Genomic DNA, 25,434 nt, shown 5'->3' on the forward strand with positions numbered 1-25,434 from the left:
CATGCAGTGCCTGAAAGGACCTTGCTATGTCTGTTTTTTTGCAGGAGGTTACTTTATTGTGAAGGGGCAGGAAAAGGTTATTCTAATTCAGGAGCAGCTCTCCAAAAACCGAATTATTGTTGACGTTGACAGGAAAGGAACAGTGGGGGCTTCTGTGACCAGGTAAAAAAGTTGTCAGAAGAATGTTATATATTTTGTTTATGTTGTATATTTATAAGACTGCATTTGGCCACAATCATGTTCATTTTTCCAAGGGAAAAAAAAAAGAGTACAGTCAATGTGTGTAGTAAAACTAAAAGGGTCTTTAACAAATGTTTCAACTGGAAGCTTTTCGCAATGTCTTCAAATCAAACCGGTTGTCAAAGAATTATTATTATTTTTTTTTTAGTTTTAGTACATTTAATTCATTCATATTTAGACTTATTAACTCGTACATTTCCTAGTATCCCATATGTTTTAGTTTTTATGCTAAGATGTGATGTTTTACAGCTCCACCCATGAGACGAAAAGCAGAACCAATATAACTGTAAAGCAAGGAAGGTTCTACATGAAACACAACACCCTGTCCGAGGACGCCCCTATTGCAGTCATCTTGAAGGTACATTCTTTCTGTAACTATACTTAATGCAAAGCTGCTCCTGTAACCATAGATGGACAGATAAGAATTATACTATTGTAAGATTCTGATTACCTTGGTATTGTAGACTTTGTAAAAATAGAGCCTATCCTTAACATTGTATGTACTAAAGGAAGTTGTTTCAGTTATTGCCCACAAGAGGGCAGCAATGTTATTTTATTTCAGAAGCACTTGCTTTGTGGGGCAAAACAGAATTAGGATTGCTCAAGTAGTACCCTATAATTTAGCAATTTCTAACTGGCAAAAAAACAAACATTGGTGTTCTCATCAGATACAAAAAGACTAAACCTATATGCTTACTTAAATGTAGCTTTGTGCCAGTTGAACATTCTGTTGTGATAAAAAAATAAGTAAGTTTCATTTCTGAAATTCATTGTTCAGTTCCTTGCCTTGTGATGCTGCCAGGCTTTTACCACACATCTGGAATAGTATCAGTATAATATGATTAATTGTATCTAGGCAGAAACCTATTCGTATTGCAGCAACATTATTGTGGTTTCTAGCTTGTTATATATTTTTCTAAGTGAATCACTTCCTTTTATTTTATTAGGTTTATTTTTGTCAAGTAATTAGATTCGATTAGGACAACATCCTTTGTGTGTGTGTGTGTTACAAGAGCTGGACTGGTAGATTTTTATTTTTAATGTCTAATTCTGAAAGCTAAAATACTCTGATAGTAAGAGAGTTAAGCCATTTTATCCATAAAAGCCTCCAATTAAGTCTGTAGACTATTTTTCTTGTGCTTTTTTGGAGCACAGGCTGGGACTTGTGTTAATGCCAATTTAAAAGTTGTATGCCTAGTTATGGTTAGAAGGAAATGCTCTAATACTGAATGAATGCAGCCCATAAGATACCTACAGGGCTGCCAGATCTCATGGAGTTTTCATACTGTGCTGGACTCAGCCCCAGTACTTAGCACAGAATGGCTTTTGTGTCAAAAGAGATTATAATTTCAGTGCATTGTCATGCCACTATCCACTAGCTTTTAATATTTTTTTTCAACGTCTAGCTTGAACCAGGACTTTAAAGGTTTTATCTTCAGTAAGCAAAAGGTTCAGGATTGTCTTAATTATTCCCCATGGATTGTGAAATCCCTAGAAACAAAGTGTTGATGCGCATGTCCGTCCATCCACACGTACACTGAACTTTTTGTTGTATCTTCCAACTGTGGTCAAACGTAGTACTGACACAAAGTATGTGCAGTAGCATAAGCATTCTAGATATGCAAATGTTGACATAGGCACCTCATTTTGCAGAAGTTCTGTCCTCTGATTAAAAGCTCTTGGAGGGATTATCATATCATATCAATACTGCCTGAAGGAGAACTTTGGCACAGATAAAAAAAAAACAATTTTCAATCCTACCAAGATGAGATTTGAATATCTTGAAATGTTATAAAGAACCTATAACAAGTGAAAATGCAACTTGAAGTAAAAACTTCTCTGCTTGGATGAGATTAATATCATCCCAGCCGTCAGGCTAGGTGTGGGTAAAGACCTGAGCGCCATCTGGAAGCCACAATGGGCCGCACTGCTGGCTGCCACCTTACCCCAGCGGTTTGATCTGCAAATTCACAAAATCTGTTTAGCACTTGCTTAACTTCAAGCTGGCTTCAAAAGCCTGGGCTCAGTGGGGATGTGTGAAATACTGCCTGAAGGAGAACTTTGGCACAGATAAAAAAATGTTGTCAAAATAGTGCAATCTTACTGTTGAAGGAAAAAAAAAAATCACTGCACGCATTGATTAAAGTGCTAAAGCAGATGTTTCGCCACAAGCCAAACAAAGTCTTAATTAGCCTCAGTGTTTGTGTGTGTGTGTGTGTATATATATATATATATATATATATATATATATATATATATATATATATATATATATATACAGTGCTCCCTCGCTATAACGCGGGTCTCAGAACATTATAAGAGGGGGAGGGGGAGGGGGAGGGGGGCGCCGCTGCTGCTGCGGGACACATAACAACACACATCTGACTAAAATACAAAATAAAATAACTCCCTCTCTATAATGCACATATAGTGAAGCAAAAATGTAACTTTCCGTGAATTAACCATGCAATAACGCACCATGTAATCAACGCTGTATTCGTTACAACAAAAAAAAAGGTAACATTCCCACTCGTAGATCATTTTAATTAGCAGTTTTTAAACTATATATGACCTGGCTAAACGGAGTTCGGGAGTTAAGTTTGAAGCAACAGACAAGCAAACCAAGTGTGAGAAGGAGAGCGGGTCGGGACAGGGGAAGAGGGAATGGGCTTGCTCCAGGTTCGGCTGCCGGTGCAGGGCTGAAGCGAAGCTGAAACGTCTCGTCTCCCGGAGAAAGCTGCAGCTCCTCTGTATTTACTGTAGAAATAATGCATGAATCACTAGTATAGGGAATTGGGGGACACGCTGTAGGAGCGTTATATTCAAGGCGTGTTATAACCGAGAGCCTTATAGCGAGGGAGCACTGTATACAGAGTCAGGATTTATGCAAATATCAGAATTACAAGAGCCAATCAAATCGTGTGAAAGTCGCCAAAAGGCTTCTACATTCACAGCATTTTAAGTCAAAGTACAGTATAAAACGCTGTGAATGTAGAAGCCGTTTGGTGTCTTTCACACGATTTGATTGGCTCTTGTAATTCTGATATTTGCATAAATCCTGACTACCCACAGTTCTATAGTTACTGTTTTCTTTCACCTTAACTTGAAAGCTACTTGTGTTTATTTAGCACATTCTGATTTTTCTGCATGTTTTTATTTATCCCAGTACCCAATAATTACATTTGTTGAAGGTAGTGTAACAGGTCACTGTTCTATCCTGTCTTTTTTACAAATCATCTTTCATCTGTAGCGGGACATAAAACTTAGGAAACATTAAAGAACACTTTTTTAATGCACTTGATAAGAAATACACTGGATATGAGTGATTAGAAACAGTGCTTCACAAGTTTATTTGTCTTACACTTGTGTATGTAGAATTCATTTCAAAGCTTTCCTGTAGCTGCCAAAGCCAGATGGCACAGGATCCGAGAGTAGGACCAGCTTTGGCGGCAATGACGTACTGGCAAACAATGCTTGATTAGCATAAGCAAATGTCAATGAGCAAACACTAATGTTTCTCCTATCCATCGCAGGCCATGGGGGTGGAGAGTGACCAGGAGATTGTCCAGATGATTGGGACTGAGGAGCACGTGATGGCGGCCTTCGCCCCCAGTCTGGAGGAGTGTCAGAAAGCCCAGATCTTCACACAGACACAGGTAGACCTGCCAAGCTTCAAATACCCCATTTACAAAACAACACAATTTTATTTAAGTCAGTTTTGACAGCAAAAAAAATGGTTTGGCATGCATGAAACTTTAGTAGCCGACAACAGTCATGTGATGATTATGAAACTTTTATTTAATTTTTTAAATATATATATATATATATATATATATATATATATATATATATATATATATATATATATATATATATACACACATACATACATACATACACGCAGTGTAAGTGTTTTTTTTTATTTATATATATATATATATATATATATATATATATATATGTATTTACAATTTTTGTTTTGAGATTTGAGAGTCATCTTTTATTAGGGAGCTCCACTAAATCCCTTGTTTAGAAAGATACAGGGTATTAATGCTTGTGACAGGGTAACTGTCTGCCATGTGGATGCGTGCATTCGCTACTGAGTGACAGGCAGGAGACAGGAGGTTGAAGTTGATACGCCCCATAGGCAAACAGGATTTATTTACATATCAACACACTGAACAGCTCATGTGACACTAACAGCAATGGTAGCGCACAGAGTACATACACGACATTGTACAAAAACTTTGGTAGGATCTACACTCTGAACTAATCTTCTTTGTTCAATAACAAACTAATGTTGCTGAAGAGCTTGATCATGGTGGATAAATGGATATGTAACGAGCGGATACACAACGGATTACTGTATATGGTTTTTGAATGTCATGTTTATACTATTTATAATAAAATAAAATAAAAAAAGTATTTGAATAGTACAAGTTATATATACTGTTCCACCAGCCTAATTTTTTGTGCTTTTTTTGACATCAAATACATCAGCCTAAGCTGAAAGATGATCGTGACTGCCCTCTAGCAGTTGATGTTGGAATAACCTGAGCTCTTACAATTGGAAACATTGTACTGTATATGAAATGCAAAGCTCTCTAATGGCACCAGACCCTTTTTAAGTTGTAGGCTACTGTGAGTAACAAGTTTGTATCCTTACTACTCCAGGTCAGTTGTTAGCTAACCCTAATCTTTTCAGCTGACCTTAGTCAGGGTATGGTTCTGACAGTATGTGTGTTTTGCAAGTTTTATAAGCCACTCAAACTGAGATGCCATCTACATATGAATAGAGTAAGATACCTGAAAAGTGAAAGAAAAAACTCCTTAGTTTTGATATGTATTCATTTCAATAGTTATTTACTTAATTTGTTATTACCATGCTTGCAGTTTACACTGTGAAAAGCACTGGAGCCAGTCATTTACCTGCTACTGGTATTTCCTGAAGCATCCAGATCCCTCCTCCAGAAGCAAGAGGCTCTGCTTTGATGCAAGCGGAAAAGCAAAGGCAAATTGTCTGGGAGGAATAATACAATATTATAATAGTATAATAGTATACTAGTTGAACCAGTTGGTAGTAATCTGGATTATGTTATGCTATCTCTCTCTCTAGTATGTCCAATAGGAATGCATGGGCGGGGTCATGTATTTATTTCCAGTTTTTTTGATCATTTCCAAGTCACGTCTGGTGTGGATTGACATTCGCTCACGTCCAGTGTGGATTCAGTTTAACACATTATTTTTTTTTGCGATTTTAATTATTTAACACGCGTTAATCGCATTACTGTGTCTTGAGCCTTTCGGCACACCGTACTTCAATCCCGACCGCGGCAACATTGGATTGAGTGTCTGAGAGCAGTTAATGTTTAAATAGAAAGTTAGTCATTGAACTGCGTAATGGAGCAAAGCACTAAAAATGACTTTTTTTTTCTAAAACGTTCTGACGGCGTATTGGACAGAAAGATGCTTACTTGTCTGCTGTTAAAGTGAGTTCCAGTATCACACATATGAGTACATCTAGTATGCTGCGTGCAGAACACCCCTTCACTTCTCAAAATACACTAGCAGCTCTTCTGCTACAGCCAACAACAATACAATAACACATTAACCCACCAGTTTTGACAGAAATTCAGGATCGCTGCAAGCCCATGAATCAAGCTAAATATGATAATAAGACTTTTTTGCACGTAGTATGTAAAGCCTACCAATTTTTTTGTTAGTTTGCAGTTTTTGGATATGATGACATATGTTTTATGTTCTCTTCACAATGAACAGTTCATAAGTGCTTACCGTACCTACATATTTATAATTTTGTTTAAAAAAAACTTATTTATTTCAGTCCACAATCGCATTTAAAAATATATATCCTATTTATTGTGTTTTCTGATCTCTATATGCTGATCAAGCTTGAACCGCACGTTTTATTGTGTTGGTTGTATTTGTAATTTCTAAGTCATTGCCTGCCCGTAGTAACTTTTGGTGACGGTCTCAATGGTACATTTCCTGGTTAAATAAACTAGACACCACACGGTTCATATTACGTCATAAGAATATTCTTGGTTCCCGCATAAACAAAAATGGCTACGTGTGCAGGTAGACATTAATAGTTAAAACATGAACAAAATACTACTTGTCAGACACACCGACAAAAACTAGAAAAAGTACTGCACTCAGAATCTTCTCAGCGTAAACAGGGTGTATGGAGACCTGTTGGATGACCTTAAAAAAAAAAAAAAAAAAAAAAAAAAAAAAAACTGCCACAAGTTGAAGTGTGCCCAAACAAGCTAGCATTCTGCAGTTCTTCCTTGGTAAAACAAAAACACGATACTGAGGTAGTTTGTAAATCATTTCCAGTGATTAAAAATTGAAAAGGCTAATCCTAGTGTTTGATTTTTTTTTTTTTTTGTCAAGTTAGGATTGCCTGCTTGTTCTCTTGAGTTTGTTTCAACGAGTTATTTACAGTTTTCAAAACGTTTACGTGAATACATCTTTTTTTTTTTTTTTTTTTTTTGTATAAATAAGTTGTGTTGAAACTTTCTAACGGCATTCTTTCGAACAAGTGGGCAAATCTGTCTATATGTCGCACATACATTTTAACATACAGTATACCCAGAAAATCGCTAATCCAAGTGTGCTGAAACATTTCATGTGTCGTGAACTGGGCAGTGTGTTCGTTGATTGATGATGGGTAGCCACTGAATCTGCCTTGTCGGGGCAATGAAGGAATAAAGACAGTTTGACCTATGAACCAGTGTACAAAAATTCTTGATGCTGACTCAGGTGTGGTCAATAATGACATACACTAGCAGCAGAGGAACAATCCTACCAGTAATAAAATGGTTCCTTTTTGAATGAGAGCCATTGTAGTATTGTGACTAGAGCATTGTGACCTGTTCAGAGCTATTTATGGAAAGAATACAAAATAGGAAGAAACCCTTGTTGTGCACCCATCTTTAATAATACCACAGAAAGACTTGGGCCTTCTCAGATTTCTCAACTTGTGATGCCTTTCCAACAACCCGCAATTCTCATACTGTACTTCAGAGCATTTAAGTGTTTTGTCCCCCCGGATAAGGAGGTACTAAATTAAGAGTGTCTGCATCAAATCCAGCTATTTAAGTTTTCACCATTTTACAGTCGAAAAACAAAATGTGGTCAATGTGTACATGCTTTAGGTTTGTGCATTACCAATCACATTTAGCCATGTCACTAAACATTTAAATTAAATATCAGACAAATATTAATTTATAATTTACACCTTTTTAGTTTGTTGTATGTTTGGAACTTATACTACTGTATACATAAAAGTGGCCGTTAGACTTGTTACCATGTGTTACAGGCTTTAAAGTATATTGGAAACAAGATTCGAAGGCAGCGCATGTGGGGCGGACCACAGAAAACTAAAATGGAAGAGGCACGAGAGCTTCTGGCTTCAACCGTTCTTAGCCATGTACCTGTAAGTAGTGTTTCGGATGGCTGAGAAGAACTATTACTGACATTGTGGCATCAACGCTTTGTGTCCATGCATGCCCTCTATTAAAAGTATTCTTATTTTTAGGTGAAAGAATTTAACTTCCATGCAAAATGTATTTACATGGCTGTGATGGTCCGTAGGATCATTTTGGCTCAAGGTGAACACAAGGTGGATGACAGGGACTATTATGGAAACAAATGTTTGGAATTAGCAGGACAAGTGGGTATATTTTTCTTTTTGGACAGTTTACATAATTGCAATGTTGTGTTTGGTCTCAATCTGTCACAGTATTTGGCCTTGCTGTGATGCATGCCCTGAAACAGGTAGACACAATTAGCACTCAGTTGGAAGTGCAGGGACCATATTAAAAAAAAAAAAAAAAAATACAACAAAGTGAAAAGCAGTTTAGATAAACAGTGGTTTTGGATATGTGTCTGGCTGTTTTTCCCATGCTGTTCCTAATTAATTTAAGCATGATTGACAGCGTTTAATTATTCTGGATTAAAACATACTAAAACAAAAGGGGGCCATTTCAGTGGTTCACAACCAGCTATAAAATGCATCTTTAAATGGCCATGGTTTTGCTTGGTAGCTTAACGGGCAGTGTTTTCGAAGACTCAGCATTAGCTAATCCCGTCAGTGAGTAAAGAGCCCAATACTCATTGTTGGTCAAAGAAGAAAAGGCATATTGAAAAAGATAAACAATGCTGAAACAATAAGAGTGCTGTTTTTGGACCCCATGGGGTGATGTGAGGGGAACAGAATGTACCTCACCTTTAGATAATGAAGCTGTATCTAGAAGCCTAGCCTGGTTTTATCACAGGCCTTCTCCAAAGCTGTTTTCCCACTAGAGACTTGATCAGGGCCCAATGCCATTGGAGGTGTTAGAAAAACCTGTCTTCTTTTCACTTAATCTCTCACCTTCCTTTTTGTTTTAGTCTTCTATTAATGTGTTCATTATTTGAGGAGCATTTTCCTATTCTTCGTTCTTTTTTTATATTCCTAATGTGGCTCCCTTTGTCAGGGAGAGATATGGAACGGTACCAAAATCCGACACCCTGGATGGCGAGGGATTTCCACCACATGACAAAAGAAATCCGCCTTGACTTCAGAGATTGCCTAATCCCTGCCCTGCTCTGATAATGTAATTACAGCTGCCTAAAGTCTTTTAATTTCCCCAAACTGGCTTGCTTGTGAAAGGGATGAGTTTGGACACTCTCAATAGGCTTAAATGCTAAAAACGGCAATCTCAAGGCACGCTAATTAGAATTCCCTGACATTCAGCTAATTGGCGCAATTGTATTGCAGTAGCTTAATTTCTTTAATAATTTTGCTGCTGCTTATTTTGATGTATGTCAATGCTATTGATTGGGCTGTCAAGGAAAGACTTCCTGTTCGCGGAAAAGCATTTCTGGCTTGAAGTAGGCCTTCAGTAAAGAGAGAATATGAATGTTATCATGAACTTCCCATCCCTTTTTATTAAATATTTGCTCATTACCAGAACAAAACAGAAGAATGCTGAAGCCTTTAGTGTAATCCAGAAGAAGGTATGATTTAAGGGTTATAGATTTAATACATTGTGTTATTTTACATTGTAATGGCATAGGTGTTCATCATTGCTAATCGTCTTGATTGTGCAATTAGAGTGACATTGGTATGCACAGTATTGATTTATCTAAAATGTGTTTGACAACAAAATGCTTCAAATAAACTCCACAACTGACGGATAGCTGAAGGTTTCATCTAATGATGGTGTTTCTTCAATTATTATTATTATTATTATTATTATTATTATTATTATTATTATTATTATTATTATTATTAATAATAATAACAATAATAATAGTTGATGGACCATTTAAAGTATTCACTTTAAAACTATTGTACAATTAATGGATTACACTTGGCAATCTTAATTTAGTAGATATTATTACAAGGTATCGACACATAGTGACATCAAGTATACTGTATTTTATATTTTTGCATACATATACTTTGATTATAAACTTAATTTAACACAAGTTTTTAAATACACAAGTTTTTAAATAGCAACTACGAGGTACAATGACTACACATTACATGTGCAATTATAGTTAATTGCAGTTCAAATAGTTAGCTTTCATTTTAATCCAACACAGCCAAAACCCAGTAAACCATATTTAATTTGTTTTCAGCTGAAGTTTTCTATTGTAACACAAAACATAATGTTTACATTTGAATTTCTGTAAGTATAAAAACATTACTAAGCACTAAGAACTGTCCCCAATAATAGTTCATTTGGTAAAGAATAACTATTTAATAACATTTTTTTTTTTTTAACTCCATAGTTGCTCTCCCTCTTGTTTGAAGATCTGTTTAAAAAGTTCAACTCTGAACTAAAGAAGATTTCAGACCAGATTATTCCCAAGCAGAGAGCAGCTCAGTTTGATGTAGTGAAGCACATGCGACAGGATCAGATCACCAATGGCATGGTCACAGCAATCTCTTCTGTAAGTGAACAGTACATTTATTTTTGTTGACGCTAAATTTAAACAAAAGTTACACAAACAGTAATGTTCACTGTCTTCTGTTTATTATCCTACATCCTATGACACTGTACTGTGTTTATAATTCCTAATTATTCTTCTTTTGGTGATTATAACAGACAGCCTTCATGACTGTTGGTATGTTTTTCTTGTTATTCAGGGAGTGACCCAGGTGCTGTCTCGGCTGTCTTACATCTCAGCACTAGGCATGATGACTAGAATCTCATCCCAGTTTGAAAAGACCAGGAAAGTGAGTGGCCCTCGCTCCCTGCAGCCATCGCAGTGGGGAATGCTGTGTCCGTCTGACACTCCTGAAGGAGAGGTACATTTTTATATTACCATCCTAGGCTTACAAGCCGTGACAGAACACATTTAATGAATAAGCACTACGATGTACCAACATAGTCTCCATACCAATTGCTCCATAACTGAAGTTGAAAAAATAACCATTATATTTAGAATGCAAAATGCATGAGAATACATATGAATCCGATAAATTAATTTATAAAAATATGGTTGTCAGCAGTTGTCAGTTTGTTAGGCCCCAGCATTTGATGTTTTATATGATATTTTTCAGGCTTGCGGTCTAGTAAAAAACCTTGCTTTGATGACCCATATCACTACTGACATGGAAGATGGGCCTATTATTAAATTAGCTTTTAACCTCGGGGTGGAAGATGTGAATCTACTGTGTGGTGAAGAGTTGTCCTATCCCAACGTGTTCCTTGTCTTTCTGAATGATATTATTTATTTATTTTTAGACATACTGCTGAATTAAATTGTTTTTACAATCAGTTTAGCATTGAAACTTATATAGCAGACCACTCAATAGTGACAGATTCATTTTAGGTCTGTCATGTTCATTGACCAGAGGGTCTACTCTGAAGGTTCTTGTTTTACATAAAATCCACCCACTGCAATGCTGAAAATATTTGCAGCATTTATATTCAATTTAGTAAACTTTATGGCTGAGGTATATTTTGGGAACCACTTGTTGCTTGTTTTGATTGAATTACATTATGCATGTCTATTTTCTATTCTATACATGGAATATTATTTTGTAGACGTAGGCCATACCATAGTATGCTACTTTTGTCTTTTTATGGAAGAATTGTACTGGTACTTTGTAACATACACCATCAACTTCTATATGCTGTACGTTTTAGGCAATATTCTTGGGGCAATCCGGGATCACCAGAAGCTAGTGTCCACCTTCCGACTGATGAGGCGAGCTGGTTTCATTAACGAGTTTGTGTCTATCTCCACAAACCTCACTGATCGCTGTGTTTACATCTCCTCTGATGGAGGGAGACTGTGCAGGTAATGATTCCCTGGGGAGTTTAATATTAGTGCTGGGACAAAGATCTGAATTTCCCAGCTTTTTTTTTTTTTTTTTTAAATATATATATATATTTTTACATGTATTCGAAGGCCAAAAAAATGCCTGTCTCAAGAGTTTATTTTATCTATGTGAGATTTTATATACAGACGTGCTCAAATTTGTTGGTACTCCTCCACAAAAAACGAAGAATGCACAATTTTCTCTGAAATAACTTGAAACTGACAAAAGTAATTGGCATCCACCATTGTTTATTCCATATTTAATAGAAATCAGACTTTGCTTTTGATTTTTTATTCAACATAATATTGTAAATAAGAAAACAAATGAAAATGGCATGGACAAAAATGATGGGACCGCTAACCTAATATTTTGTTGCACAACCTTTAGAGGCAATCACTGCAATCAAACGTTTTCTGTAGCTCTCAATGAGACTTCTGCACCTGTTAACAGGTAGTTTGGCCCACTCTTCCTGAGCAAACTGCTCCAGCTGTCTCAGGTTTGATGGGTGCCTTCTCCAGACTGCAAGTTTCAGCTCTTTCCATAGATGTTCGATAGGATTCAGATCAGGACTCATAGAAGGCCACTTCAGAATAGTCCAATGTTTTGTTCTTATCCATTCTTGGGTGCTTTTAGCTGTGTGTTTTGGGTCATTATCCTGTTGGAGGACCCATGACATGCGACTGAGACAGAGCTTTCTGACACTGGGCAGTACGTTTCGCTCCAGAATGCCTTGATAGTCTTGAGATTTCATTGTTCCCTGCACAGATTCAAGGCACCCTGTGCCAGGCGCAGCAAAGCAGCCCCAAAACATAACCGAGCCTCCTCCATGTTTCACTGTAGGTATGGTGTTCTTTTCTTTGAAAGCTTCATTTTTTCGTCTGTGAACATAGAGCTGATGTGACTTGCCAAAAAGCTCCAGTTTTGACTCATCTGTCCAAAGGACATTCTCCCAGAAGGATTGTGGCTTGTCAATATGCATTTTAGCAAATTCTAGTCTGGCTTTTTTACGTTTTTCTTTCAAAAGTGGAGTCCTCCTGGGTCTTCTTCCATGGAGCCCACTTTCGCTCAAAAAGCGACGGATGGTGCGATCAGAAACTGACGTACCTTCACCTTGGAGTTCAGCATGTATCTCTTTGGCAGTTATCCTTGGTTCTTTTTCTACCATTCGCACTATCCTTCTGTTCACTCTGGGGTCGATTTTCCTCTTGCGGCCGCACCCAGGGAGGTTGGCTAAAGTTCCATGGACCTTAAACTTCTCAATAGTATTTGCAACTGTTGTCACAGGAAAATCAAGCTGCTTGGAGATGGTCTTGTAGCCTTTACCTTTACCATGCTTGTCTATTATTTTCTTTCTGATCTCCTCAGACAACTCTCTCCTTTGCTTTCTCTGGTCCATGTTCAGTGTGGTGCACACAATGATACCAAACAGCACAGTGACTACTTTTCTCCATTTAAGTAGGCTGAATGACTGATTACAAGATTGGAGACATGTGTGATACTAATTAAAGAAACTAATTAGTTTGAAATATCACTATAATCCAATTATTTATTATCTTTTCTAAGGGGTACCAACAAATGTGTCCAGGCCATTTTAGAATATCTTTGTAGAATAAGCAGTAATTCATCTCTTTTCACAGCTTCTTTGCTTTATTCTATGACATACCAAAGGCATGCAAGTATACATGATAAAATAGCTTTTAATTTCATCACTTTTCAGGAGGAATGAAGCATTATTTCAATGAGCTGTAAGGGTACCAACAAATGTTGAGCACGTCTGTATATTGTCGCGGAGGCCGGCGGTGGGATTTATTCTGCAGGAGCCGCTGCTCACTTTCCCTTGCTTGTCACCTACTTGCCATCGTCACTGCTGCTGCTGTGAGTCAGGGGCGTGTCCTGCCGGCGCCCCATTGGCAGGTGCGGAGCAGTGGGGGGCTTTCTCCTGGGACGCCCTGACTGTCAGCTAAGATCAGCCCCGTGTGCTGGTGAGTGGTGCAGTTCACTCTATTTGCTAAATAAGAGTTATCTATTTTGAAAGATAAAAGTTGTATTTGTTAAGTGGAATGCAAAAAAATGAGAAATAAAACTGAGTAAATATATATATTTTCTTCATTGTACAACACCCCCTTTTTCACATTTTCTTTTATTTGAACATTAAAAACTAATGTTATTACTTTATGAAAGTGTGTCTGGCCACTTTGTTTATTGCGAAGACATAAAAAGGGCAGGGATTATTTAAAAAAATACTTTTTACTTAAAATGCACACAAGATTTAACTCCTGCATTGCTTTATTTGTTTTGTAGCTAATTCACAAGGTTGAAGTAAGGCCTGCCTTTCTTCTGGGATATTTTTCAACTTTTAATACAGTGTTACATATAATGGCTTTGATAACGTTTTTAAAATGAAAGAATATCAGAACAAATATATAAATATTGCACTTGCAGACCTAATCCTCTCATGAAACCAGACCCCTTTTCTTGTTTCCATAGTAACGCGCACCAGCTAGTCAAGGCAGGGTAGAACAGTGGGCAGTTCAGAAGAGACGGCTATTGCCAACTTAAAGAAAATTAAGAGACTTTAAAAACAAGGAGATTCCCCTCACCCCCAACAACAAGAAGGGACGAAAAGAGTGAGATGGCTTTGCTTTCCTTACGGCACAGACAGGGGTGGTTAAAATAACTACACAGCTTTAAAAACATTCTCCGTGTTACATTAGTGCTGTAGTGCTACAGGCCATTGAGTTTCCCCAACTCGCTCGGTTGATCAGCTTAGACGGAACGGGAAATAACAAAAAAAACATTTTTCTCAAACTATCACTTACCATTAACCTTTGAAGGTCACTGCGTCATGATTGCAAGAGGCTTGAAGGAAAAATGACACAGGTCTGTGACCGCAGTGCTTTTATGTCCTGGGGGGCGGTCTTTCAAAGGTAAACACCCAGACAGGTTACATTTATAGTTCAGGGAACCAGTTTTATTAAAACTTTTAAATTGTACATTGTTGTTTTGATTTTGACTCCCAATTTCCTTGAATGGGTTTAGTCTAGAAATGCCAGCAGCTACCGATCTGCCTGCAACTCACTTATCCGAACAGCCTGTAGCCCCTTCATTAACACTGGTAATGGTAGGAAACAACAGAGAGGCTGCAAACTGACAGACTGAGCTTAAGATTCTATCTAATAAGACAATCGAATAAGACAGTAAGTTGCAAGGAGGCCAGAAACAGGGTTCGTAAAATCATCCGCAACAAAGCAGTCTGTTGACCGTGAAATTAATGATCTGTCAGGTAAAATAATCCCTCAATGAACTGATTTAATATAAAAAAAACGTACAAATTGTATTGCTATTTATTTTAAATAAATGTGGTATAAACAGAATACTGAATCATCGTGACCATAGGGGCTCGTGATTTACTGGGACATCCTCCTGCGGCAAATCAAAACTATCCACGAATTGTGTTTTTTTTTTTATATATATATACATGTGTAAAAAAAAATAAAAATACCTGTAAATTATGACAGTAAAATAATTGTTTTCCACATTCTTTTTTTTTTTTTTTTTTTTGCAAGTCAAAATAGTAGGCCATTACGCTAAACGGGCCATAGAATACTCATGTGAACTTTTCACAAAACTGAATGGTGAAAATATATATCATAAAAAGACCAGGAACACAGCAGTGTGGAGTAGTGGTTAGGGCTCTGAACTCTTGGCCGGAGGGTTGTGGGTTCAATCCCCAGTGGGGGACACTGCTGTTGTACCCGTGAGCAAGGTACTTTACCTAGATTGCTCCAGTAAAAACCCAACTGTATAAATGGGTAATTGTATGTAAAAATAATGTGATATCTGTATAATGTGAAATAATGTATAATGTGATATCTTGTAACAATTGCCCTGGATAAGGGCGTCTGCTAAGAAATAAATAATAATAAATAATAGTAATAATAATAATAATTGATATATTCCAGCACTAGAAGAATTATGATACATAATGTGGTATTGATATAAATCATGCTAAATTAGGAGTTAGATATAAGCAGTAATTAGACATTAAAGGAAGGCTGTATATTCTTGCTCAAAAAAAGTTTCAAAAGTGATATTGGTTTCCATAGCAAGTTGACAAGCCTCAGTCTTATTCCTCTTTAGTGTATTATTCAGGTGCACTACTTAAGTGGTTAAGAGGTGCTCATTAGCCTTTAACAATTAGCAGGACTTTTTTTAGCTCAGAGCAGGCAAGTATCTTGTGTTTGTTTTCTCCACACTCTGGGGGCTGCTTCTTCAAATAGCGCCAGCTCTTGACGTTTGCATCCTGCATACCATCCTTTGTGTCTCTGTTTCCTCTTGGGGATAGTAGGTGGAGCATGCTGGGATACAGGATCCCAGAGGCAGTTAAAGATCACCATGATAATAGGGCGAATCTCCCCCCACCCACACGCATGCACTTCTGTTTATTGGAGTGCTCGGAATGCTGATTTAAGATTTTTAAAGCTGGTGAGTTCTGCTGTTGCTGTGACAGCTTCTTGTCATGCGGTTGTCAGAAATTTGGGGTATTCCTCATCTCTTTTAAAAAAATTATATCTACGATTTCAAATATTTCCAAAGATATTTCCAAAAAAACATGGGTCCCGTCGTGGTTGTGCTAGATAAAGAGTGTCACACTCTGAGGTTGACTTTGCTTTTGAAGTGAGTAATCCAGGTAGCCTAAGGGAGTTTTCCCTAATGATGGGTGTTTTTGTGACAGAACCCCCCAAAATGTGGAACCACTGGCCAATCTTTTGATTCTTTGCTTTAGCAGGATTGGCAGGTTTTTCGTATACAGCGTTTAATATAAACGGCTCCATCCTTGTACCTTTGCTGTAGGCCACCAGGTCTGATTGCAGTTAGAGAACTGGACCACTGTACATGTTCGTACCTTCGGGGGTAATTGGACATGTTTGTTTTATAAGCATATTAAAATGTATAAAAGCATATTTGATCGATGTAATCCATCTCGTGTGATACAGTCTGTGGAGTCTTTAGGGATTAACAAATCGGAGACATCTTTAGGATATTTATACAGTAGAACTCCAAACTAGGGCTGGAACGGTACCCTAATGCCACAATACAATACATTTTGCCATGTGCGGCTCACAATACTGTATGTATGATGATCAAGGCCCTGTGTAAGTCGCGATTTCACAGACTTGGCGGAAATCATGAAATTAGCCAAATACCACGATGTATTTTATTTCCAATATTCTTAATAAATAAAAATAAATTATTTCATAATTATTTGTATTTCACACACAAAAAAAATCACATTAATTAAACTGTACAGCTCTGCTGTTATGTGCCTCAGTGTACTATTCGTCATGCACATAGTGCTGTGCAGTGATTACATGCAACTATATGCAATCTAGGCAGGAAATTAAAATACTACACACTGTAAACAAGAAAATGGATGTCTCAAAATGTGTCTGCAGCAGATAGCGTAAAGCAGTATCCAGCAGGAGTTTTACACAGCGACGGAGGTAAGCTCTTCTGTACGTCCTGTAACGTTACTGTAGATCACTACCGAAAATCGTCTGTTGACAGGCATTTAGATTCAAGTATTCACCGAAAGAGAAAGGCGGAAATCCAGAGCAGTACTGCGACTGCTTTACTTGCAAAGAAACAAAAAACGATGACTTCCATGTTCCAAAAGTCCACTGAAAACCGTGAAGCACGAAACACATTCAATTTTGACCTGACAGGTGTTTGTTTGCCCAAATATCCCTCTTGAAAAATTGGACAACCAAAAGTTACGTAAATTCTTCCGACTGAGTGTTGCAATTAGTGGAGCGATTCCTTCATCAACCCAGCTGAGACGCAAATATTTACCTAAAGTTGCCGAGTATCACAAGCAGGAGATTATGGAATTGGTAAAACAGTCACTGACGAGTCGACTGATGCCTAAGATCAGTATGTGTTACACATTTTATTTGTTTTGCAAGACCTAAATGGTAAACATGCATCTGACGTAGAACTGAAAGCTGTCCTCGCAGATACACTTTACCTACAGGCTGTTAATTACAACACCGTTTCACAAACTATTGTAAAGTGCTTGAATAACTTTGACGTTGATTTTGATTATGTCAGTGCATTTATCTCTGACGATGCATCCTACATGTCAAAAGCTTATAATCAAGTGCTTAAGGGACTACTCCCTAACTCCGTTTCATCTTATGTGCAAATCTCACATATTAGCCCTTGTAGTGATATCCAATTTTCCAGAAGTTGACAAGCTAATAGCAACAGTCAAAAAGGGTTTCAGACATTGTCAGAGCAGAAAACGGCTTTTTAAAGAGCATCTGCAAAGTGCACTCCAGGCTGCGGGTTCAAATCTTCCTGTAAAATTGCCCCCTGAACCAGTTCAGATGAGATGGGGAAGCTGGTATGCTGCTGTTGAATACCATTCACAGTACCTTGCGTTTTACTTAAGCTTTGTGGAGGATGAAATGGAAATGATACCAAACACAGAAGTGTTAAAGGAGCTGAAACACCTGCTGGACAATTCGGAAATGTTACAGATGGAACTTGACTTAATCACAAGGTATGGCAAAAAACTTGCTGATTTAATCAAATGGTTTGAAAGCCATGAGATTCAGGTTCATCAAACCTACAGTAAAGTTGCTGACTTACTTAACACATACCAAGCACTTAAAGGTGAGCAACACTGCAGTGACGCAGGGATTCAAAGCCAATGTATTAAAACATTTACTGAAATTATAGATAAGCTTACAAGCTCCTACAACCCCGATCACAGTGGAAGAAAGCCCTGTTTCACCCACCCAGCCAGCACACCAGTTCCTTAAAGCGGTAAGGGTTTTTGACCCCTGCAAGCACTTGCGATAAACTTGGATGCTCTCCCCCTGGATTCCATACCTAGTTTCAACAGGAGCTGCAATACTGAATTAGAAGGCTACCGGCGTCATGCAAAGGAATGCAGTCATGACCTTCCACAGACTACTTTTTTGGAGGTCTGCAGAACCACGTTTTCCTAACATTGCAAAACTGGCCAAGTGATATTTGTCTGTTGTCCCTAATTCTGTGGCTGCCGAGCGAAGCGTTTCGGCATATAGACAGGTTTTTACTGCGCAAAGGCAATCCATGACAGAGGAAAGCGTGGACCATCTAACAATGCTGAATTTTAATTAAAAAATATAAACAGAAATAAATGATTTAGTTGAATGGAATATATGCTTGTGTTTACTGCAGAGTTTAGCTGCAAAATGTTCACGCTTTAAAATAAAACCGTTTAATGTTAGTTTTGAATCAACAAGTAATTTTGTTATTTTTTAATTTTGGCCACTGGACATGTATACTTGGCGATCAGCACAATCAAGGTAAGAATTCGAATGACTCGTCTTGCTGCTTAAAATATATATATATATATATATATATATATATATATATATATATATATATATATATATATATATATTAAAGTACACAATTTATAAAATAGTTCTGTGCACATTCTTTACCCGTGACACTGCCGTGAATTAAAACAAAAAAATCTGCAATTTTCACAGTGCCTTCATTGTGATGCATGTGATGATGAGCTAGCTGCATGATGCATTGTGGCAATGCAGTAATAGTGTATGTGTGTGTTGTGGCAGGCAGTGTGGAGTAGTGGTTAGGGCTCTGGACTCTTGACCGGAGGGTCGTGGGTTCAATCCCAGGTGAGGGACCCTGCTGCTGTACCCTTGAGCAAGGTACTTTACCTAGATTGCTCCAGTAAAAACCCAGCTGTATAAATGGGTAATTGTATGTAAAAATAATGTGTAAAAAAATAATGTAATTGTATATAAAATAATGTGATGTCTTGTAAGAATTGTAAGTCGCCCTGGATAAGGGCGTCTGCTAAGAAATAAATAATAATAATAATGTGAGAATGTGGCTGGAGCCTTAATTTAACAATTGATTAATACAGGCCACATGGTATATAAAAAAAGGAGAAATCCTTTGTGTGAGAGTTTGGTTAGTGTGTTGCAGGTAAATGTTTAGTAACTTGGTCAGTGAAGGCGAATGCCCAGCCTGACAACAGAATTGTTTTGTTTAAACCTTTCATTTTGGCCCGCGTGCCTTGTTAATTTGTTCCTGTGTTTTGTGGGTTTGTTAAATAAATGTGCGCATACGCGCTTTAACTGCAGTTTCTATCCTCTGAGTCTCCTTCCGGTAACTGTGGGCTGACACTATCCTGTTGTATAATAAGATCAAATTATAATTTAATGATGGACTGTTTTGTTAAAAAACTAAAATAAAGTGAATTAGGGAGAGTATTCATTCCAACTGTAAAACACACTTGCTCTTCAGTCAAGAACCACATCCCCTACCCCAAACTTTGTATGACAGTGAAGCTCAGTAACACTTAGAGAATCCTAATTGAGTCAGTCCCCCCCCCCCCCCCCCCCCCTCCTTGATTTGCTTTAGTGCCAATAAATTATTAATTGTATTTATCATCTGCTATATGTACAAGGCTTTAGAGGTTTATGTGTTAACTGCTGAGAAATATGATGTGTAACACTATTGTCACATTCAACATCATGTTTTGTATTTTCAGGCCTTACATAATTGTAAAGAAAGGAAACCCTGCAGTTACAAACAAACACATTGAAGAGCTCACGCAGGGGTACAGGTGAGACGAGAGATACTTTATAACAATTTGATATGGTAATGAGAGGTGCAGAATGTGTTAATTGTATGTGACTATGCTGCTGTGGGACACACTAATTGTTTTTAGTATTAAGAACTTCGGAATATATAAAGTGCATCGCTCAGTATTGTTTTTTTTTTCTTCTGCAGGAATTTTGAAGATTTTCTTCATGAAAGCTTGGTTGAATACCTAGATGTCAATGAAGAGAATGATTGCAGCATAGCACTGTATGAACACATGATTACCAAGTCAGTATTTAACATAAAGATTACCTGTTCACATATTCACTTTTTATTTATCGCATGTCATTACCCAAAATATAGCTATTTGACTCTGTTTTGAAAGTTTATTTTTAATTGACCTCCCTGTTTTCACAGATATACGACTCACTTAGAGATCGAGCCATTCACACTACTTGGTGTTTGTGCTGGGCTCATTCCATACCCTCATCACAACCAGTCCCCAAGAAACACATACCAGTGTGCTATGGGGAAACAAGCTATGGGTAAGATACTTAAAAATGCATGCCTTCTAAAGTACTGTTAATTGCAGTTTGCTACTGCATATTTTAGGTCTCTAGAAATGATAATTAGTCCAGTAATTTTTTACAATAGAAGTAAGAAGTTATAGAAAATATCTTGAAGGGCATAATTTGCCTTCCACTGATTTTATCTTGGTTTGATTTTGTTCTGTAACTACAGTACAGTAAGACTCATTTAAATGCTTTAAAAAGCTGATCTTAAACTGTAACTGTATCTTTGTAGGTCCCCCAATAAAAAGCATTATAAAATAAATGCATGGTTTAAATGAGAAGTATAATTCGAATAAAGGTTTTTCTTATTTGTCATAACAAAGCAATGGGAAAAAAATATATTAAAATAAAATGATTATTAAATAACGTCAGTTTAGCAACAAACGAGTAACTGCTATTAAGAGAAAACAGGACTTGCTGTAAACCATTTCTTGATCTAATTTATTTAAATTCTCAACATTAATCAAAATATTTTGACAGCAAACAGTCTGCGGACTATGCAAAGGAACAGAAACACCAAGGAAAAACTACACATCTGAATGTTTTAGAATTATAAATAATAACTGCATATACAAGGAAACTGATTATGATAATCTGTTTTGAAGACCAATGTCTTGAACAATGGTCCTTTTTTGTACTAAGTCTTTAAATCGGTATTTACCATATTCATGGTGCTAAGTTTGTTGCCACACACACAGAGCAAAAGCAGGATCAGTTTGTACAGACTAAGCTTCAGCCCAATAATTGTGCTGGGTTCTTTTGTAGGTTTGTATGTAAAGGCCTTTTTGTGTTTCTTTTTTTGAGTGTCATTAGCAATTCATTGTCTGTGTTTTCGGAGGTCAGTGTATTCAGCTGCTTGTACTCCTGAGCTTGCACAGCGAGTTCCCTGGAAACGAAACTCCCAACATCACTCCTGACATTACAAGAGGGTATCGCCCCCATTCCTATAACCTTGAGAGACTGGAACTATATTTGTCCCGATTTCCATTGCCTGTTTTTGTGTTGGCTTACTATACATGTGCAAACCATGCTGTGTGGCCATTAGCGAGGCAGTATTTTTGTAAACTGCTTGTCATGTGAGAACAGCGGACAAATGTAATGTCATATCCTCATGAGGGGAGGGGAGGGGAGGCTGGGGCAACCTTTGAGGAAAGGCTGCAAACTCTCACTTTTAGGAAACATTACAATAAAGTAAAAATATATCCTGAAGTATTACATTTAAGTATGCATTCTGTTTTCACAAAAAAATTCTGTTCAAAACTTTTTTGGAATTTTTAAATAAGATAAAGTGGAATGTTTGGCACTCTCCATACTAATGATGATTCCCTTAAGGGGATCTTGGAAGCTGCAGGCAGTGTTTAACCACTTTCTGCACAGGATTTAACAAATGAAGGAACAATGTGGGACACTTTTGTCTTGTTACCATTTCTTTGTCTCTAGAAGAACACTAGTTAACTTTCCCTAACTTTCAATCCCAAATTGGAGTGCATCTGTTTCCTTTGTGACTCCCCCTAGGGTTCTTACTGACATGGGAGGAGAGGCATTGAAGAGTTTAAAAACGGCAGTTAATCCCTAATATACATTTACTGGTGCTTTTAGTGGTATACATTTAGTGGTGTAATTTAGAAAGGTGCTTTTTGAAAAATATGTTGGTTTAAACGAAAGCACACTTTGTTTAAATACTGTAAAATCCACCATTTTATGACAGAATCCAGCTTGGCTAAATTCGATTTTTTTCATTTTTTTATTTTTTTTATTTCCCTCCCCCACAGGCACAATCGCCTACAACCAGAGAAACCGAATTGACACCCTCATGAACCTGTTAGCCTATCCACAAAAACCCATGGTTAAGACAAGAACCATTGAACTCATTGATTTTGAGAAGCTTCCAGCAGGACAGAATGCTACTGTGGCAGTGATGAGCTACAGTGGTTATGATATTGAAGACGCACTTGTTCTGAATAAAGCCTCTTTGGATAGAGGTACATATCTTCATGTTTTGGGTTTTTTTTTGAGGTTACACTTGTCTGTGGCTCTGTCCCATCAGCTTAATAATTGTGAAGAAAAGCGGGGTGGGGGTAGGGGAGGTAGGTTACTGAATTAGTGTTTCATCACTTGGGTCAAAACGTAGTATGAACTTAGCAGTCATTGGAGAGGAGCTAACATGACAAAAGCACAACATAGTGACACTGGCTACCTTTGCAAGTAGCCGAATTAGATAGGCATGGGTCTGCGAAAAAATAATGTACTTTGGCTTTCAATCTGTACCAAAATAATCATGTAGGTAAAAGTCAAAATTGTTAAACTGCTCTCTTACCTGTGGTACACACATGTATATGAACTAAACTGAAAGTGTAGCACAACAGTTTTGAGATTTATAACTTTATAACTTAAAGGAACGTTTTAAAAACATATTTGATTTTGTTAATGTGAACAGGGGCTTATGTTTTTGATTCTAGGTTTTGGAAGATGCCTTGTGTACAGGAATGCCAAGTGTGTTCTTAAATGGTACACCAACCAGACCTTTGATAAGGTAATGGGCCCAATGTTGGATGCAGCTACGCGAAAACCAATCTGGCGTCATGGGATCCTTGATGCAGATGGAATCTGCTCTCCAGGCAAGTGTCAAAACTACTTTATAAAACAACCCCCTGGTGGGAGGTTGTTATGATTTAAATGTTTGTTTTATTTATTATTATTTGTTTTATTTAGCAGACGCCTTTATCCAAGGCGACTTTCAGAGACAAGGGTGTGTGAACTATGCATCAGCTGCAGAGTCACTTACAATTACGTCTCACCTGAAAGACGGAGCACAAGGAGGTTAAGTGACTTACTCAGGGTCACACAATGAGTCAGTGGCTGAGGTGGGATTTGAACCGGGGACCTCCTGGTTACAAGCCCTTTTCTTTAACCACTGGACCACAAAGCCTCCTATAGATAATAATTACAATGTTTGCTGTAATTATTATCTAGACCTTCTTTAACATATTTGGGTGGTTACTGGGTGTATCATATATGTACTGTGTTTGTCTGTCTGTCCGACAGTTTGCATGTCATTCATTTTTACATATATCCAGAGAACCACTTGTTTCTCTAAAAACATAACTTGGGGTGTATGAAGGTTGTTAGTCTGTGAAAGTGTCAGTGGATTTACTTGTTGCACACAGGTGAGAAGGTGGAGAATAAGCAGGTCCTTGTTAATAAGTCTATGCCCACTGTTACCCAGACCCCTCTGGAGGGCAGTGCCCAGCCCCAGCACGCACAGTTCAGAGATGTGCCCATCACGTAAGTTAAATCAAGGCCTTATGTAGTACCTTTTTTTAAACATATTTAAAACAGACCATCTTTGCAAAGTCGCTATATGTTTTAGCAACCTCTGTTTTGTTTTGCCTTTTTCCAGATACAAGGGATCAACAGACTCCTATATTGAAAAGGTGATGATTTCCTCAAATGCAGAAGATGCCTTCTTGATTAAAATCTTGCTAAGGCAAATCAGACGGCCAGAAATTGGTGATAAATTCAGCAGTTGTCACGGCCAGAAAGGTAACATGAAGTAATTTTGTGATTAAACAAATACCACAAGGTGCAAGTTAGTATGTGACTGTAGCGCAAGCCAGATATCGGCCGGAAATGAAGTGATTTCATGCGAGACTTCAAACAACTTAAAAACATCAACCATAACAAAATGAATGTTTGTGTTTCAGATATACTATTGGAGTAGTATGCATTTCTATACAGAACGCCTTGTTGTGATCACAAAGCTTTTTTGGTTTCAGGATGATCAAGACCAAATTCTTTGAGCTTCATTTTTCGGTATACAATTGTATTTCATGATTCTCCAGGCCAAGTTTCACTTTAAAAGCACTACGTTTTTTTATTTTTACGAATGTACTTTTTACAAATCGTTTGGCTCAGAGGTGCAATTCCACATACTGTGTACATAGTCAATAAAGTATTGTTTTACTGTGCATGTGTTTAAGGTTGCAGGCTTACCACAGACCAATGCCTCTGACAAGTAAATGTTTAATCCCAAATTGACTGGGAAGGTATAAAAACTCAAACTTGAACCATTGACCAGGATTACATATTTAAATGTAGGCTGGTTAGCATTTTTATGCAACCATAAAACCGTGCTGCCTTGGAAATGCTTATGGATTGTGTGTTTAGTCAAGTTCCTCTGCTGATTGTTTTACAATAGCCCCTCTCACAAACATTCTAGGGCTGTTTTTCAATTAATCGGTTCTTTTGTGTGCTCCAGACTATGCAAATTTAATACATCCAAGTATTCTACAGCCCATGGGAAAGCGGTGTACAACCCCTGTTGTCTTTCAGTGCCTCCCAAAAGTGATGTTTTAATCAGAAAGCTAACTGGCTCCATGAATTAGTCACTAACTTAGCTAAACGTTGGCACTTTTGAGAGTTGTTCTGAAAAAAAGAAAGTCCATGAAACAAATGTATAGTGAATAGGCAAGCACATTTTATACACATAGATATATTTGTGGTGCAATTGTGTGTAGTTTATGTACAGTGTATTTAGGCAGCACATGGTTTAAACAAAAAAAAAATACAGAACAGCACCCTCACTTTCCATACACGCAGGATATCAATTCGTCCGATGCTAAACGCTCTGGGAATGTCCAAACTTTG

The 25,434-nt window shown here is 37.5% G+C and overlaps 1 pseudogene; it reads left to right on the top strand.

Annotated features, from left to right (window-relative positions):
* Positions 1-25,434, top strand: part of LOC117415997 (DNA-directed RNA polymerase III subunit RPC2-like) — a 76,775-nt pseudogene that overhangs the window by 5,020 nt on the left and 46,321 nt on the right.

The sequence above is a fragment of the Acipenser ruthenus genome, chromosome 7, assembly GCF_902713425.1.
Source record: "Acipenser ruthenus chromosome 7, fAciRut3.2 maternal haplotype, whole genome shotgun sequence".
Taxonomy (NCBI): Eukaryota; Metazoa; Chordata; class Actinopteri; order Acipenseriformes; family Acipenseridae; genus Acipenser; species Acipenser ruthenus.